Source organism: Alosa alosa, chromosome 9 (assembly GCF_017589495.1).
Source record: "Alosa alosa isolate M-15738 ecotype Scorff River chromosome 9, AALO_Geno_1.1, whole genome shotgun sequence".
NCBI lineage: Eukaryota > Metazoa > Chordata > Actinopteri > Clupeiformes > Clupeidae > Alosa > Alosa alosa.
This window is the reverse complement of record NC_063197.1, coordinates 26,721,402-26,740,514: the sequence shown is the minus strand read 5'-3', so window position 1 is coordinate 26,740,514 and position 19,113 is coordinate 26,721,402.

Here is a 19,113-nt window from a genome sequence, read left to right as displayed (position 1 = left end):
GCCTTAACTATGGAGACAGCTATCTAACTCAACCATAGTGACTCTGAGTCCTGTTATTGTGACAAATGTAGGGGTCACTGGACAAAGTGAATCTGGCCCACAATGGTGCAAACTCAAATATGTAAATCTTCATGATTGCTGCGTTCCTGCGACGTGATTACACATTCTTAAATTGCTTTTCTGAAACCAAGATGACTGGGTGGATGGCTTTGTTGTTTTGCGCGGGACTTAGCACATTCATCATTTTGAAATGGTTTGTTTGGGGATTTCAGCGTCTTAAACACAACAGCCCGTCCCTCAATGTCACTGCTGTGAATTTTTTTAAAATATCACAGAAACTACCAATAAAGACATAAAACTTGTTCAAGTGTCGCTAACTTCTGAAAAGCTTTAGTCCTCACATGGGACTCCAGCATGACTCCAGAAGTATATTTTAACTGGCTGAGGGGACGCCTTAAATAAGGCAGCCATTCATGTGAGTTCACAAAGCTTGTGATCTCCTTCATCACTGAGGCAGTATAATTGTGCTGGGACAGAATTAGAAATGCTTCTTTAAAAATGATTTGCCCATTTTTTCTCCCCTGTTTTTGTTTGTTTGTTTTGTTTATTTTTCACATTTTGAAACAAAAATAAATGACAGCTAATTGTTACTGTATATGACAAAATTGAAGTAAAACGACTGGGTCTGGCTGGCTATTTAGGTGTCATTCAGATATCAACCTTTGTGTGAACCAGTCTGTATTACTGGTTTGCTATTCTATCTCAAACATTTTAAGTAATTTACAAGAAAAAAGTCTGTACTTTATATTGAGTTGCAATTTTGCTTGATTCATTCATTCATTTTGCTAAAGGCAGAGGTCAAACTCATGGGTTGTGTGACTGTCTGTGTGTGTGTGTGAGAGAGAGAGACAGAGAGAGAGAGTGCGAGAGAAAGAGAGTGTGTGTTGTGTAGGGGGGGATGTGATTGTGTGTGTGTGTGGGGGGGGTCGTTGTACACTAAATGGAATTGGGCCCTGCTGTTCCTGCGCATTGCTTCTCGTTTTTGACACAAGTGAGCTAATCGCTGTCAGGGGGTCGGTAAAAGAGGGCAAGATTACGGGCGTGCGACGGCACACACACAGGGCTCCCTGGCCCCCCTCGGTCAGCTCATCTGCTTTCAATCTGAAATATTTATAAATGTCACATAATTAGTTGTGGCACATAAACTGTAGATGCACTGGGAGTGCCCTGAAAAGATGAGCAAACAAACAAACAGACCAGAGAGCATTCCCCGTCCTGCGTCCAAATGCATTTTAATTGGCCAGGACAAAAGAGTTGGGGAATAAAAGATGATATCTATTAATGACATGAGGCAGCTGTCTTTCTGGAGGGCTTAAAAAGGTCATGTTGGAAAAGTTAATCAGCCAAGAAATTACTCTTTGCGTGCAAGGAAATTAGAGGTGACACTGGGAATTAGTTATAATTTATTTTTCCAACAATATCACAAAACCGAGGATCTGAATATATACTTATTTTACTTTCTTGTCCATACATAACTGAAAGGTACTTGCTACAGTTGCATTTATTTGAGGCGTCTGTGACACAGTGTGACGGCATACTGTACGATTCACAATAATGTATCCAATCATATTTCATCTGAGGAAAGATTAACATACTATTCCAGGGTAGACAGCATGGTGATGGAGAATCATTCATGATATAAACAATAAATCCTTATTTATTCATTAAAAATAAACCCATCCATAAATAACCACTCTTCTTGTTTGGAAATCTTGATAAGCTATGGGCATAAAAGCCTTTGGCCATTTATCTTTCAACAATGGCAGAATATGGCAATCAACTGCCACAATGCTTTCCAGCTCAGGCACATTTGCATTTCTGTTTATGAATCGTGTGCAGTATGGAAATGTTCCTCCATGGCGACTTGCCCCAGCTTCGCGTTTGTTTCCAGCTGCTGCAGCTCCATTTCAAATCAGTGGAAATTCCAAATGGATTACCTTCCAGTCTGCCACATAAAACCCCCCTCCGATTTCACAAGTGCTGAAAAGCTTGTCAAACTGGTTCCTTATCTTCGAGAGGGATTTGAATAAGTCTTGAATCGCTACTCTGCCATAACCTCCCCCCCCATCCCCCCACTGCTTGCCAACCATCCCTCCCAAACAGACACATGCACACACACACACACTGCAGCCTGAGAGTCATCACCCCTCGTAGAGGATGTACTCATCGCCAACCCTGCTAAGTGAGATTAATTTTCATATCATAAATAAGTGTGCAGGTCCTGGAGGCCCAATCTTTTCTTCATTTCTCACAATAGAGAAACAAATATGTTCAAGCCATTTTCTATGTTTGTGTGTGCGTGCCGTGTAAGCTATGTGCCATTTCACTTTTCCCACAGCCAAAATCATAATCCTTTCATTGTTCTAAAACACTCTGACTAGGTCCTCGAGCAGAATACCACTTTGACATGCAGAATTGTTTCTCGTTTAGCCTTAAGAGGCGAACTGTGTTCTGCTTCATGGGGAACTGTATTGATTTCTTATTTTGCCGCATTAGGACTTAAGCCATCACACTGTGATATGTCTTAGATCCAGCCTACTTGGTTTGTCCACCGTACATTTTGTTTCTGTTTCATAACACTGAAAGCCTGGTGGTGTTCTCTCACCCACAATAGAGTGACTGGGTTTTGAGAGGTGCGAAGCTCATTCCACCAGCATGTGGATTTCCAGTGTATATCTGAGGTGATCAAATGAATTTACACTCCCATGGACACACATTCAATAATACACCGTCCCACACACTGACCTAACTGTACAATGCTACATATTGCTCTTCTTTCATAATCAGTATTGTAACAGCACAGGCGTTTTACTCATCATTATCAGGGGGAACAAACAGTCGTTCTCATTTCCATAGTGAGTCATTGTAGCCACTATGAACTATGTGCAGGAATCCAGGCAGTTAGGAAACCATAGTGAAGACACTCGGGTCTAATGTGAAATACCGGACAAGGTGACAACATAGGCGTGGGATACTTAGCTTCTAATTTTGCTAGAATAGTGGTAGCCTACTTGTCACACTTTAGCCCTCTTGGATGCCTCATATGAGACAGAATATAATTGGGCGCAATATGTTTTCAGCAAACAGTTCATATCATAGTGTCATTTGAGTGAATTTCAATATAAGATTGTGTTCATTTGGATTGGATCTAAATAATGAAAGAGTTCTAAGAGAGCATTTCCCAAAAGTAAAATTCCTATCTACAGTGACCACAGAATATATATCGCCTACAGCCTACATAAATGCATTGAGCACAACATAAAAGAAAGCAACATGAGGCAGAGATGGCTTTTATGAGCTGTGCAGTCTGAACTTGAAAGAAGACGCTTGGCCCTGCAATGTTTGATTCAACATTAACTGACATTAATTTAGCATCTGCCCCATCCTGCTTACAGCAGACAGGTTGCAAGATGAACCTGAAATGATCATAACACCATCCTCATTGATCTTCATTGACCTGACTGTATAAGCCAAGAAAAAATAGTAAATTTGGTGTTCATCCCCACATCCATGACAGAGGCTGAATGTGTACACGTAGGTTACAGTAAAATCATTTAAAATGTATCAAAAGTCCAATGCTTTACAAACTCAAGGACTAACTAAGAAGATACAATGTGTAATGTCTTACACTACTGCAAAAATTATTCCTTAATGCATTTCAGTTTAGTTTCCTCGTTTCGTCAATATTCTGTCCACACCATTTGCTGCGATTTGTTCACTTAATTGCCAGGTTTTAATCAAGATGATGCCGCTGCTTGCTTTGATGGAACTGTGCGGCTCCAGAGCAGGATGATTAGCCTATCAGCATGACATTCATCTAAATGATGAGATTGGAGTTGCTGTAGCTAATTTTGCATCGTATATGAACAAGGTGCTTCACCTTCTGTTCAAGAAGACAGATTAATGTAAACATGTTGGTGAATACACATGGGTGTACTCGGCACAGATAAACAGAGAAATGTTTGTTCACAGATGTGACAAATTCATCGCTCAAAACACACAGACACACACTTGTGCATTTTTATGCAAAACAAAGAAGTAGAATGGAAAAAGCCAAAAATCTTCATGCTGTGAACTCAAACAAGCAGTGTTCCAACAGTGAATAAATTATGAATGGTAACAGTAAGGGAGGGCAACACCTAGACTAGCGCCACACAGCATGCTGGCTCTAAAAAAAAAGACCCTCCTCTCAGCTTGTTCCTCTGCGAATGAGCTTCAACCTGACGGGGGGGTCAGGGGGAGCTGGACGGCCCTCGTAGCCCAGAACAGATTTATTATTCGAGCTGTCTGAATCCATTTGACAGCTGTGTTTATTCTGGCAGATGCAGAGGGTGCTATGTGGCAGGGCAAAGACTTGCAGATGTGATCGGTCTTTCAGGGATCAGGTACCCAGGGTCCCCCTACTGTAAAAAGAGCCTCCATTTTTTTAATATGTCCTCGGATGCCACTATAAAGAAACCTCCGTAGACCTTTACTTTTGACTACAGTTCATACAGTTCCCTGGGTCTCTTACGCATGTGAACCATTGCGGTTAATAGTTATGGCTCCACAATTAAGTTGGATTGTGGTGAGGTCAGTCTCCGGTCCGACTTCAGGACAGTTACCGCCAGTAAAAAAAGAGTGGGAAAATAGAGAGAGCATTTACATGAAGTGTGTGCCTGCGTGTTGCTGCCAATGGGGAATAACACTACTACTACACACAGTGCACTGTTGAAATGTGCTACTAAGGCATGTGGGGAGAGGAAAAGCTTTGCTGGGCTTTATGTTGTGTGTGGGTCTTTTATATTTGTCCAGGAGTGTTTGTAGTCATACCATGTGTTCATAAAAGCCCAAATAAAATCATTGTTTCATAAAATAATCATCTTCAATCATTTGATGCCGAATAATTCTACATTAGGTCAAAACACCAATTTATACAAAACTATGGCCTCCTATGAAGATCAAAATTAAAATGTCAGGGATTCTATTATTCCAAGAAAATATGTTGACACATTACACCTTTATGAAGTCACACAAGAGCCCTAACAGGACTCATGAAATTTAATGAGCATGTGTATAGTCTTCAGCGTACAGCATCAATCACTTACTCACTGATTATACATAAAACATCGGTAATACAATTCCAGCTTAGACACATTCCTGGTTGTTTCAACAATAGCCAATAAAAAAGCCGCCATTCAGGTTAATGATGAAATGAGATGTAAGAGAACATTTTGAGGCTTTGTGTTGTATCCCGACATCTGAAGCATTTGGAACTGAAGCGTTCATATTACTCCTTTGCCATTCTACCGTGGGACCTCATTAACCACATGAATGGATTTGGTCCTGGATGTACTGCAAGCCTCTCTGCATAGCTCTTTGTACAATGATAAAGAAAACTAAGGAAGCATTATCATCTCCAGTAGGTTGCTTTGCAAAACTGGATGATAAAGGTGCATATGTTATCACAGTACACAAACACTTGTGTAACCATTGGACCAGTTTGTAAAGGCACGTTTTCAAATCAGTAGTGTATTTATTTATCAAGAGTTTATTTAGAGTTAAAAAGAGAGGGCTGCCTCTGTCACATCATTGCCTGCCAGAGAAATGGCTGTGCTCTTTCAGTCAAAGGTAATATATGCTGTTGGATGTTTCAGTGTCACCTATATATTCAGGTCTGTATGTATTATTCATGGCCTGTTGCTTGTTAGCTGTGTTAATCACAAGTCAGTTCACACGTACAGACCTGCAGCTCACATATGGACAAGCCTTGTTAAAGAGGTCAGGTTTGAAATGCAATCAAGCTGCCCTCCTGATAAAATGCTACAAATCCATTTGGCTAACAATCTGCAGGCAAATGTAGCTTGTGTTCTTTTTTGTGTATGTCTTTAATATGGTTTACTGTTTGTGATACTGTTTTTATTTGGCCTGTTGTGACTGCAGTTTCAGTCATCTGAAATGATTGTAGCTGTAACCCAAAAGAAAACATATATAACACACGTAAAAATACAGGAAGACTGGGGTTGGTTAGCACATTTTTCACTCAGTCATTTTTCTAAGTCATGCCACATGTTGAAATGGTCACAGTACGAACTAAAAGGTTACAACAATAATATAATAATAATGGTAATAATATGCAATAGTGATAATAATTTGTAAAAGATTAAAGGTACAGTCAACAATCGTATGCAATTTCAAACCCATACAATTTTTGTCACATTCAGCGAACATCTCCTTAAGATCTGCTAGCTGCCATTGCGTGAGTACACTGTAAAAAAAACGTTCTTTGTAGACCAAAAAACTGGAAACAAACAAAGTGGGGGCAGCCTGTCCCCCAAGCAAAAACTAAACATTGGAGTTTCCCTGGAAATACTAAAGGGAGGGATGATCTAACCTTTGGTGTGTTTTGTCTGGTCCTTGATTAAAATATAATGTACGTTGTTTTGGACAAAAGCATCTGCTAAGAAATTTAAATATAAACATAAACATACATTAACATACAAACAATGCAATATCATATAATTGCTGACAGCACCTTTAATGTTCTCACATGATTTCTAAGCTATTGTATTTCTAAGCTATTGTATTCAACAGTGTTGGTTGGGACAAACTGGAAATGCTATAATTACAAAGAATGCATTCAAATTCAATTAAATTCATTACTGGCCTGATTAAAGACAATTTAAAAGCTACATGAGCTGTGTTTTCCACTCCATACATTCAAGATATGCTAACGCTTCAAAACACAGGGCATTTATGTCTACCGCTTTGTAAGCACATATTTCCAGTGCAATACCCTCACGCTTCCCACAGTTCCCTGCTGTCAATCAATCCGCCAACGTCCCCTTATGTGTGCATTATGTGCTTGATCACCCTTACATTGAAATCGCATGTTCCAATCACATGCTCCAGTTCCATGTCCCGCTTCATTATGGCCCATGGATGTTCTTAACGAGGACACACACATCCTTTCACCTGAGGGCACAAGGAGGCTGAACAGTGTCATTCAAATGCTGTTTAGTTGCATCAGAAGATCGAGGGCTTCGAAATCCCAGTAGTGATTGTGACCGCTGCAGCGCGGTAATATAGGATATAGGATTTATCAACGTTTTTTTTTTTGTTCTTTGCGGTTTGTTGGCAAAGAAGATGAGTGTGAAGGGGGGTGGGTCTGGAATGGCAGATACCACCGTTGAGCCTTCTGGAGGTGTTCTGGGCCTAATTCAATGAAATGAAACACCCATGAAAGAAGGTGCCTGCTTTGTAACCCCAGTGAAATGCTCTTGAAGACTGTTCTGTTGGTGATGTTTTTTGCCCTCAAAGGTTGATGTGGTAGTGATTTTATTTGTGACAGTAAATAGGCTTGGTTCTAAATGGCCGCTGTGTGAAATCCACTACCTAATAGCACTAGGAATTAGTGTTGTCACGATACCAAAATTATGACTTCGATACGATACCTGCCATAAATATCACGATGCTCGATACTGAAACGATACTACGGGCGAAATCCTAAGATATCTGAAAAGAAAGGACTCATACCTCCTCCAAGTGTATTGAGTCATTTGTGTTGAATTCGGTGCACTTTTGTAGTGTGCAGGTCAATTCTGGGTTCTAAACTTCCTACATAATTATTATTTTTATAGTCAGTAAAATAGTAAGCCTACTTTGTGTGATTAAGTCCTTTATTTTTTGTTATAGTTCATTTACATTGTGTTGTGTTTTGCCAATAAAGTAGCTTTAAATAGCCAAACTAGGCTAGATCAAGGTCAGTGTTGAAATTACTGCATGCAAATCACTGAATGCTATGCAGAGGGGCCTAATCTTTAGGCCATCTGATGTACAGTATAGGCTTCCCTAGGCCTTCCCGTGTTCATGGGATTTCTTTGGCAGTTGCAAAGGGAAAAATGTATCCAAGTGTACAAGTACGACGTTCCAACCACTCAGGTCTTCGTCAGATAGGCCTACACCATTACCTGTTGCAATATGTCTGTGTGCATTCCTACATTAACCTACGTCTATTTCTTTGATAACATTATTTGCTACCACGTAACAATAACCCGCTATTATTATTAGGACTCAACACGCTTTGGTGGTATTATATGCTGTGGGCTTTAATTAGCGCTGGGCAATACTTATTGAACAAATTGCAGTCTACATGCCATGACAAATATTACCAGTAGTACTGACCGAACATGAAATAGATTGTTTACAAGTTATGGTAATGTTATTCTGGCGTGAACATTGCGCTTTCATCACGTTAGCACCCTATGATTACAGCTCGTTATGTCTCGTCAAATTCATTGATGAAGGAAGGTTCGCTTTATCCCAGAGAACCATACTCGTTTCACTTAGGCTAGACTAAAACAGAAGAGAAGAACTTGGAACTAACCATGTAGTCGTGTTTTCTATAGCATATTCGTTAACCTGTCGTTCTTTAAACAAAAATGTTGGGATATGTCTGCGAGGTGTTTAGCCAAGTTCCATGCGTAGCCTACTGCTTTTAAATGACTTTGAAACATATTTCACAAACGGGCCTCTGTGTACCTGATGGCTTGCCTTCACTATTCGTGATGTATCCGAAATAGTTGCAGATTTCCACCTTTTGTTTTATCCACAAGGCCGAGGACGGTCGGCAAAGAACTACTGTATGTTGACGTTGGCTGTGCGCGCACTCACTCACTCAGAGCTGCCTGCTTGACACGCCCACTTGCCTAGATGCATGCAAGGAGCAGTGAGAGCAGCAGAGGAGGGAGGGCAGTTCACGCAGACACAGAATGTTAATTTTAATAAAGTATCGATTCTAAAAACGTCGGAAATCGTATCGTTTTTTGCGTGAAGGCATCGTGATACCTTTTTAGTATCGATAAACCGTGCAACACTACTAGGAATTTAACATCTCTCCAGTGTATATTGGAAAAAAAATGGTAGATGATTCCCAGGACACTAGAACATTGGGGCACATAGAACTTGGTGGGCATGTAGCAAAACTAGGTAATAATGGATAATGAATGCCCCCATGCTTGGCCCCCCAAAAGCTGGGTAGCCCAAAAGCAGCTTTGGAACCGTTGCACCCAAGATGACAAAATGTTTGTGATATGTGGTCCAAATGTTTGTGAATCCTTGGAGATATTCTGAACCACACGCAATTTCACGTGCAGAATCACCACAACAACTTCTGGATGCACAACTAGTTTAGTGAAATTCTGTGCATGGGAACACTGAAAGTCATGAATTGCTATTATCCCTCTTGACTCACTGTCAAGAACCACCTGACTCGACACTCCCATCCACAGGCCGACCGATGGAAAGACATAGAAGGGCTGTCACACATGAACACATACACACACACTCATAAACTCTCACACACACAACTTTCATTCACATAGAGTTGCTTGAGTAGGGTACAAAGAAATTGAGAAGCTCGATTTGTTTTCTATGGAGAAAACATGCAGGACTGAGCAGCAGTCATATCATAGCGCTATGCGGTACATCTCGATGTTAGCTTTTATTCATGGGCCATTGTAAAAAATGAAAGGGTCTTCATATTCCCTCTTCAGTAGATGCATATTGGATTTTGAAACCGTTGTACTTAGATAACTGGAACAGAGCATATACCCATATACTTATACTATTATACTGGAACGGAACCACCTATGGTATGTTTCTGTGAATAGTCAAGGACTTCATGTGGTAGGTTTCTGAGCTTTGTTGCTCTGTTCTAAGAAGCACCCAAAATGTTTTCTGGGAACCGGAAAAATGTGGGTTCTTGAGAGGAACTTGAAGTGCCCATCAATTAGGGCAGATTACTGTCTTGTCAGTGTAAAATAAAAGACAACCCACGCACTGGATGTCTTACAGTAAAAAATGCATGCAGAGCAGACAGAATAGGTTGTGAATATGGATGTTGGAAGGATCTGATCTCTACCCGTCCAACTTGTCAGAGCGTTTCAGCTTTCATCTGCTCCAGTCATATCTCCCGAGATGAATGGAAATGATTGCTATGGAGCAACAGGAGGCAGCAAGGAAGGTGGGCGGAGGCGACGTCCATTTTAATATCCGGCCAGAATGGATGAATCTGGCCTCTATCTCAACTCAAAGGGCCACAATGGCCACTCCACATGATCGGAAAGCTCCACGCGGAAGCGGACGTGCAGTAAATCTTCCCCACGAAAGAAAAGAAAAAAGCTACAGAAAAAAAATGCACAGACTGAAAAAAGGGGGGCATGAAAGTGAGAGAGAGAGAGAGAGAGAGAGACTCTCCCATTCTGGACTTGTAGCTACATCTGCCAGGAGAGTCATATGGCTGTGTTCCATCTTGCCTCGTATGACCCCCACCACTCCCCTTAAGTGTGGGGTTTGAGGTTTTTCTCCATGTTTAAAAATACCACCCCGCCAAAATTCTTTGCTCGCTTTTCACCGGTGTGGGGTGGGGTGGGGGGGTTGTGTGGGTGAGTTTCCCCTGGTTGTCACACATACACACAAAAAAAGACACACTGGCAGTTTGTCCCACCCTCACCACCTTCTTCATGTGTTTGAGGCAACATCACAACCCTGGAAATAGTATCTTGCTGTGCACTAAGAGCACAATGTGTTCTTCATACATTTCATACATTGCATCACCATTGTCCAATGGGAATAACCTATCTAGACAGAGTGAACATTCAGATTTAAACAAATCTCTCTTTAGAAGACCTAAAGAAAAGCTGCATGAATTCTATGATTTATAAACCATGTGAACCAACTGCATGCAGAGCATTAGCTGTATATCTAGACATAAGTATACTTCAGTGAAAGAACAGTTGATTAGTGTGTTCTTTGAACAACTCTGTTCTTCACTATCCAAGTGCTTGATAATGATAATTTAGTGATAAAAAAAATGAAATATTAAAATGGTTATAAAACTGTTAGTCAGATTAACTACTTCATGTTTACATAATATATGCCTTGCTAGAATGTGTAAATACAGAGGATGTATTTTTACAGAGCACATTTCCTCAGTTTTTTTCTCTTTCAGAGCAGTTTCTGCACATTATTTCTGCTATTCATGCTGAGTTTGCAGGCCTCGTGGAGGAGGACAAACCTTCACTTGACCATGCATCTCACTGGGATTATACTGTAAGGACAGAAACATGCTGTGCATGTGTTTATTGGTTTGTCTGTGCTCACACAGAGTTAATTTCAGATTGACTTATACGTTCTGGAACCTAACCTGATTCTGCAGTGCAGAGCCACATGACAGAGAGATGGCTCGTCTTGATCTGGAGGGTTTTCTGAGACTATGTAAACAAAGACACACTATGATCATCCCCAGTTAGAGCCGAAGTGCAGCTGCTTCGCCCCTAATGAGATTTAACGGCCCACAATACCTCATAAACAGCTCCCATATGGAGAATTATATGCTTCATGCAAGGGATATGATTGGTGTTTGGGGTGGGGTGGGTTGTTTTGGTGCGGTTGTTGGTTGTAGGGATAGGGGGTTGCAGGGGTAGTTGCCAAGCCTCCCTTTGTGCATCTGCAACCCCAAGGGTGTCTTTATGCCACACTAAAGGTGGCCACTTATTATTTTGTCATGTTTGAGTCATGGTTGCTGAGTAGTATGGTCTAAACCTGCGTCTCGAAAAACATAAACAGTGAGAAAATAAGAGATGGACTTGAAGAGGAAAATATGAGGTGTTTTTTTTTTTGTTTTTCAACTGGTCATGTAAGAGCGTGTTTGTGCCCAAGGTTTTCTCATTGGACTCCTTTGTTGGCAAATAGAGAACTGTAATTTTGGAAAGGGCATATTATAAGTCCAAGACACAGGGGCGGCTATGTGGTACCAGTGGTGTACGTCTGTATTTCTGTGCGTCTCTGTCTACTTGTGGGAGTGTGTATGGGGAGGGGTGCTGTGTCTTGGGATGTAAATGAATGTGTTTGTGTGTGTGTGTGTATGTTTGTCTTTGAGAATGTGTGTAGTTAGGCATGCGCAAGCGTGCGTCTCCTTGTGTGTGAGTCTGAGTGTGTGCGTGCGCGCGTGTGTGTGTTTGTTTGCACGCACATGGTCAGGGACACGGTGTCTGAATTTGGTTATTGTGCTCTCTCTGTGCCACAGTGAGCGGCGCATGGCAGAGCAGCCAGCTGTGACGAGAACGCAGACAGAAACGGACTGTATCCCACAGCCGCGCCGGCGGACAACACTACGCGTGTTTGTGTCGCACGCTGAAGACATCTTTTGTATGAGATATGTATGCTCTTTGTGAGGCTGCCAGGATAAGAAAGGCAGAGAGAGAGAGAGAGAGAAAGAAAAAAAGATAGGGAGAGAAAGGGAGAGAGAGAGAGCGAGAGGGAGCTTTTTTGCATGATAATGCCACGCCTGGGCTGCTGAGATGGTCATGTGACAGCGGGACTCAAAAGCTGCAAAGACGGGGAATGACAGAGGTGGCCTCTCATGCCGTCCCCGCTCCTCGTCTCCTCCTCGCTGTTTTTCGGATGCTCTGGTCTTCTCCCGTCCTCTCTCTCCTCTCTTGTCTTCCATCCCTCTGATCCTCGTCTCGTTCGCCTCCTCTTGCCAGTCTATCTCTGCTGCTGTCCTTTCATTCCATCTTCTCCCTACCCCTCTCCTTTAATCTCCTCTCCCAGGCTCTCCTTTAGAGAACAAGCCAGCCACTGTGCCACCTCTAAGCCCTCATATCCCCGCTTCAATCGATCATAACAGTCAATCGCCAATTGTCACATTTTCTTTCTCTGAGGTCCATTTTTGTAAATGCCTTAAGTAGAACGTAGAGATGGAGTTCTTTCTCCTTTGTGTCTCACTACATTTTTTTGTTTTGGTTTGTGGGTATGTTTAATTAAAGAGTGTGACTTGCTTTTTATGTTTCGAAGAAGAGAAAAAAAAAGGCACACACATTGCCATTATGTTAGGGAGGCCATATTGGTTACTCCATGACTTGCCTGTGGTTGTACTGTGTGACACATGCCTGTTCTACATGTACAAAAACTCAGAAATCCACACACCCCAGGGAAGCTCAAAGAACCTTAAAAAAAGACTAAATAAGATTATTAAGGGAATAAGTTTCCTTTTCAGATTAGATTTTTTTACTAAGGCCTGTCAACTCACATTAGTGACTGACAAGTGTGCAATGGCGATCCTGTGCTTGTGACATGTACTTAGTTTCTCATTATATAATCGAACGCAGGCGAGGGCAGATGCTACCCAGGGCTCAACACTTCCCCCCAGTGCCAAAAAAAAGAAACTGCATGTGTTCTGATGTTATTTTCATTATCAGAATTTAATGCCTGACAATTACTCATCAACAATTTGAATGATTTGGAAATAAAAAAAAAGAATCCCAGTCTTAATGACATCGTTGTGGAGCCTCTGTTGCTGTTAGTGTGACAAAACAGCCACACAGAAAAACAGACAGCTCAAAGCGCTACACCAGCCAGCTTCAACATTTAGTTTGTTGGATTATCTTGGCTGGGGTCGAATTTGTTTTGGAGAACTAAGGTTTTCTGTGGGCAGCAGTGTCAACTACCGTATGCTTGTCCTCACAAATCCAGGGAAAAAGATTAATTATGAAGTTTTGCCATGTGGAAAATAATTACATGCCTTACTTATTCACTGGAAATGTTTATATGTAATAAGAGTGTACAACAACATAATTTATCTTTGCATGATTAAATATTTACTGTAACTATAACTGTATTTATTGCCTTGAAAACATCTAGGCCTACATTCTTGGCACTAATGAATATAAACTATGAATCCTGGCATTTGGATTAGGAATATCATATTTTTTCTACAGGTTCATGACGATTGTGTGGTCCATCAAGTGTCAGAGGTCAAACGGTTAATGAGGCCTCGTTGATTCCATTGAATTGTTCTTCACGATTCCCCTTTTGGCTCCCTTAGGCCTTGAATGTTGCCGACGTTATCGCGGTCGTCGAGGTTAGTTTTTTACGAAAACCGTTTTTGTATCTCATTTAAATATTACGAACGAGCTTGTTCAGAGTGACGTCTTGGAAAATTATTTATTGAAATGATTTCTTAGAAAATAAACGTCCTCATCTTTTCCCTTGTGACAGGAGAGCAGACGGCCAAATCGTATGTATACTGTATTTTTTCTCATTAAATATTCTATGACAAACATGATATTTCGATCAATTTGTGTAGTCTATATTTTAGAAGACGTTAGATTCGTGCTGCCCTACCTTAGAAGGAGTTCTTCACAGTCATAGACTTGAAATGAATGACGTTCGTGACGATGGTAGTCAAGTCAAGTCACTATATAGGGCGAGTCTTTAGGCTAGATATGATGAGGCAGATTTTCCATTCAGAAGAACTTGCGGTTCCTGCAGGAGGGTGCTCAGAACACACTGAGAACAGTAAGCCTGGAGTGGTTTGCGAACTGTGTAGGCTGTTACAAACACATTTTTGTGGAAGCGCCAGTAGCCAAACGTAAAACGTTGTGAGACGTTGTCAATAGTGCAAACAGTGCGCGTGACAGATGTACAAAGTTAGGTTGTAAACCAAAGTTCTCCATCACGTTCCACTGTCCCACATGTCAACATGCATTTCCTCTCACTAGGTGACTGACTGACTGTATTGTAGATGCCCACTAGGGGGAAACATACACCAAGCAATAACTTCGAGACATAAATGGCAGATCTAGCCATTTACCTTTTACAGCGAGCAACTTGCCTGCATACGGTTTCTCTTCTTGTCTTGACCCATTTAATTTTGACTTCCATCTTTGTTACTTCTTCTATGTCTATCTTTGCTACAGATATTCACACATTACATGAAGTGTTCCTCAAATCAACACATCCTGTATAGTTTTTGGTAAATTGTTGTGAAAGAAGGCAGCACAACAGAGTAGGCTATGAATGTGAGATGGTGATACAGATGGATGACATGTCCCATGTGGCGATTCGGCCCTTAACCCATTCCCTCCTCTTCAGTGTGACAGCGCTAAATTACAGTAAATGATAGTTACCCTGACTGCAAATTGATTTGACCCCAATGAGAATTTCTGCCCTGATGGACCCATGATATGGTCCCCTAAACAGCGAGAAGGGAGCCCCAGAACATATGGAGCACACTGGACGTGTGTGTGTGTGTGTGTGTGTGTGTGTGTGTGTGTGTGTGCGTGCGTGCGTGCCTGTGTGTGCATGCGTGCTTGTGTGTGCGTGCGTGCGTGTGTGTGCATGCGTGTGTGTGTTCTGTCCAAGAGACTTAAGAGCAGGCCAGCACTTTATAGCCATGTTATACTGGCTGAAGAGGCACCTTATACACTCAGAGAGCAGGCTCAAGATCACAGGGGTTATGGTAAGCCCCCCACAGCCCACATTTTACTGCAAATAGCACAGCTGGGTCACCGGTCATCTGGATAAGACTGTCAACAACAACACTGTCAACAACCTTTCAGATATCTGAACTCTGTCAGGCTGTGCTCAGTCTAGTTCACTGAAGTTGTGAGGTGATGCTATGAAGTACTGTTTGGCAGAATAAGGTCTTGCAGAGTTTTAGTGCAGTGAGGTGTGTGTGTGTGTGTGTGTGTGTGTGTGTGTGTGTGTGTGTGTGTGTGTGTGTGTGTGTGTGGTGGGAGGGAGAGACACTGCACAGAAGTGATGGGGGGGTTGTTGACCTGCCGGTGACCCCCATCCCGGGGTCAGGAGTGTCAGTTTTCTAATTTGGAGCGGGTGGCAGGTCTGAGGAATGCGGGGAGGTGTCTTATTAGCACCTAATGGTGCAAGGGGCCAATCTCCTTGTTCCAAAACACTGAGCCTACCTGCAGTAGAGGTGATTTACGGGGTCCGCAGGCCCATTCCGCATCTGAGGGATGGACGCTTTTATCTCTCTGATATGTCTCCTCGGAGCAGATTGAGGGCGGCCACCACCCCCGTGGCTGATGAAACCCATGGCGATGCTGAATGTGAAATGTAATTTTATTATAAACACAGCTGAGAGCCACATCCCACTAGGCAGTTTAGGGGAAATCATGTTAAAAATGTAGGAATTGTCATATTTTCTCCCCCCCATTTTTTAGTGGATGTGGGGCAGGACCTCTTGAGAGAGAAATGTCTGCTTTTTAGCTAGGTGTAATTAAAAAAAAAAAAAAACTTTTCATGGAAATGAAATAACACTAAGCTAGGTGTAATTTTAGAATTTTTAGAGACATTCACTGAAATGATTTTTTTTTTCAATCAGACATTTTATTGAGTCAGTCTGTCTTTTTGTAGGTCCATTCTATGATCTCATACCAGCAGACAGAATACGACCCACAGTGATGGTAAGGATATTTAAATATTTTCACACATTTTCTGTGACTAACCCCAACAGAATTTCCTCATTGCTGTGCTGCTCTTTTATATGAAACAGTGTACTGTAATTTTGAGTGTTATTCATATATACACTAGGTGGCAGTACAGTGCTTGAGACTAGTGCCCCATATATAGACTTGGCTCTGAGTTTGTTTTATTAGTACACACACTTTTATTACTTAAACTAGATATTCAATCAAAAGTTTACTGAAACCCCATTTGGCTGAAAACCAGAGTGGTACAGTGTGCTCCATATTTAAGGAGTCCGTTTCTGATATATGGCTTCCTCATGGCTGACCCATCTAAGGAACAATCACCTGGTCCTAGTCATTCACAGCCGGCGTAGCTAAAATAGCCTCTCTGTAACAAAGCCATTGTTATTTATGTCACCCAGTGAGCCATGTTAAGGAACGGTGATTAGTCACTCCACGCACAGTGCTTTTAAGGAGGTCCTTCTTTGGCCAGCCGCGTTTCTAGATCTTTCCAGAGGTGGCTGCCAATCAAAAAGGGGGCCCTCGGGTGCCAGTGCTGACATCGCAATGTGTTCATTAATGACAGTGCTCTTCTAAATGGTGTTAAATTAGCAACTGACAAATGTCAGTTTTACAAGGCCCAGAGACACCCGATCCCCTTTTTTTTTCCAGGGCGCAGCCTTTGACTTCTGGATTAGTGCTTTCTTAGGAACATTGTTCCAGCTTCACTGTGCGGAGAATCTGTATGTGACCTGCTGTACGTGCCAGTCCTGGCAGCTAAAGCTATAGGCCATAGCATTAGGTCCCCCAGCATGACCAGCCATCGTATATCTGAACGTGTCCGCGGTGGAGAACTCTGGGTCAGATGTGGATCAATGATGGCAATAGCCAAAGCCTACAGTATGAGCAGACCCTTTAAAAGCCTCTAATCTAAGATCTATGGCGACTAACATCGGAGCCGATCGGACCAGGTGATTCGGCAGAGCGCAGTTAGTGTAGGTCAGCATGCAGCAGGCACTCAGTCATTCTGATTAGATGATCAGATCAAAATTAAAGCGGGAGTCCCGGGGGGCTTTGCTAAAATGGTCTGATCCATTTTTTATTGTTATGTACTGTATATTTATGTTCTTTAATTGCCCATCTAAATTAATTATGTTACACAATAAAAAAGCTCCAGGCTTTCAAATGAATGCTAAATGAGGCTGTCATCCTTCAAATATTTAAATGGTGTCTGTCTCTCTCCCTTGCTCTCTCACTCTCTCTCTCTCTCTCTCTCTCCCTTGCTCTCTCTCTCTCTCTCTCTCTCTCTCTCTCTCTCTCTCCCTCGCTCTCTCTCTCTCTCTCTCTCTTTCTCTCTTTCTATTTCCCTCTTTGTCTGTCTGGCTTGGACAGTCAGGTAGTTAGACAGTTGTACAAGCCAGCTGTTTTGTACAGTGAGTGCAAACTCCTGAAACTGCACTCATTATTTTGCATTTCATTTGATGGAGCAAATTCCCAGTGCAAAGATTCTTCTCCATAATGCAGAGCTGGCGTAAAATATTCCTCTTATAGATTCTTCCAGCTGCACTTGACAAGGGGGAAATGATTTTCTGCCTGCTTACCCCGACACCCTGCTTATAAGCATAGATGTATACAGCATGATCGTATCAAATTCAGGCATGAAATTAAAAATGAAGAAGCATCTTCAAATTAAACCCCATGCCTCTACAAATAGAAGATTCTCTGTCAGCAACTGGAGGCACATAAAGGCATTTATTAAAAAACAAAAACATTCATGCATACTTCTGTTGCAGGGAGCGCGTGCACACACACACACACACACACACACACACACACACACATACACACACAAACACACACACATACACACACAAACACATACACACATGGATACATGCTCACAAACATCACAAGCAAAAAAAAGGACTGCAGGTGGAAATTCTGGTTAATATTTGACTTTCGTCCTGGGAAACAAATTCCGCAAACATTTGTTATGTTTTGCAAGCAGCACTCATTATCATTTTCAAAGGCAATGGCGTACAGTTGCCTGTCAATGTGTGCTCACTGCTCACCCCCTCCCTCTGCCTGGGATAATTAATGAGGTCCCATTAATCACCTTTGGTCTGATTTATGGTGTGATAGTGTTGAGGTGCTCAGCTGTTACCACACACACGAGCAACTTCATTATTCCCTTTTGAGCTGTGTTCTGACAGTCAGTTCTTTTGTTTGTGCTGTTCTGAATCGTAGGACAAATACGATTATACACACGCACGCACGCACGCACGCACGCACGCACACACACACACACACACACACACACACACACACACACACACTTTCTCTTGGGTGCTCCACGCTACTTACTTGTCTGGTTATCATTGCTGGACTACAAATGCACATATCACACCAGCCTGGGAAGGTTCGCAGGCATTAAATGTTTTGGATGAATCAGACAACTTTAATCTAATATGCCACTGTGCACAGCCATTTCAAGTCCGCAACAACTTCTTTCATTTATACCTGAAAGGGTGTGACAAATATATCGTATTACAATCATATTTATTCACATTAGACATTCCACTTGCAATCCATGTACAGTATTAGTAATACTAGTGGTGGTGGGAGTAGTGATATTGTCCTTTAAATGCGGATCTTTAAAATGGAGGCATACTTTTTTTCAACAATTTATTAACATTAACGATTTTCATTACCTCACATACAGTATCCAATCAGGCTCTTTGATATGAGCAAGAGTAGTACCTGCCGCAACAAGAGAAATAAACTATAAACAATTAACTGCATT